This window comes from Hipposideros armiger, unplaced genomic scaffold (genome assembly GCF_001890085.2).
Source record: "Hipposideros armiger isolate ML-2016 unplaced genomic scaffold, ASM189008v1 scaffold_594, whole genome shotgun sequence".
Classification (NCBI taxonomy): domain Eukaryota; kingdom Metazoa; phylum Chordata; class Mammalia; order Chiroptera; family Hipposideridae; genus Hipposideros; species Hipposideros armiger.
The window spans coordinates 702,483-703,751 of NW_017731944.1; positions in this window are offsets into that span (position 1 = coordinate 702,483).

The window sequence follows — 1,269 nt, forward strand, 5'->3', positions numbered from 1 at the left end:
GTGGAATAGGAGGGTCCAAATTTTTAGTGGACAGCTAACATAGAACTAGTATGAACATACTAATCCAGATAATTCAATCCAGATAATTCAAGCTAAAACAACCTTGCCTACCAAAAACATAGAATCCCAAATTCTCTGGTCTGCACATTGCTAGCTATTTACACAACCTTCTGCTTCATTTTGCATGTGAAATTATGGCCCAAATAAGGCCTTCCTCATGCTGATACTTTGGATCATTAAGAGTAAAGTCCACAAAGCTCTCCTTAGCTTCCTTGAAGCGATTATAGCTCTATTGTATTGTTGTTATAGCTTTATTTAATGATGCATCAAATTTTTACATATAGCAAAAATAACCTAAGTGTTTTCAATGTTGCCTTGGCTACTAAAGTCCTCTTCTAATCACCAAGACTGCCCTTATTTAATTATCAGGGTTATAACCCAAGGTAGCATGACTGCAGACCCAGAAGTAGCTTTGCAATAATATTTTAAAGTATAAATAATTTAAAATAGGATGACACTGGGCTTAAAACTATAGCTCAGTATGTTTTTTTATTAGCATAAAAAAAAGGAAATAATACAAGGATTTCTAATTGACTTTAGTGAACTCTTGCCACCTCTAATGACAAGAATTACTAGTTAATCTATTTGAATGTTTCATAAGCACAAAATATTACTTAATAATAGCAAGTGTATGCCCAATGTCAAGTGGAATAAAGGCAAAAAAATATTGCAAGTAATACTCAAAACAAAATTATTGAAGATCATAGTCTCTGCTTGAATGGACTATAGGAGAAATGGATTCCTATTTTAATGCAAATGCCAAGTAGAATCATATTTTATTTTCTTTTGTCTTTTTTTTTTATAGAAGGAAGATTTATTAAAGTAAGAGAAGGGTCAGCTGGGCAGAGTCTGCTGCAAAATACTGCCAGAATCATATTTTCAAAGGATAATATTCTTGAGAGGTCACATTGATTTAGTAATTTGAATGTGCAGCACTGACCATCAAAAGCAAGTGATGCTGATTCTATAAAATGGCTACTATGACGATTATTTCTGCTCTCCTGAATAATCTCTATGCTCTCATCCAGTGGTTGCTGGTGCAGTGAAGAAACAGTTATTCATGTCACTGTTGGTGACCTGTCACACCCTCTTTGCTTCAGGGAGTAGATATACCATGCTATTAAGCTAAAGGCAGTTGGGTTGACCCAATAATTTGTGTGGCCTTATTTTGCTTCCAGACAAGTGACTTGCTGCTAATTTAATGATTAA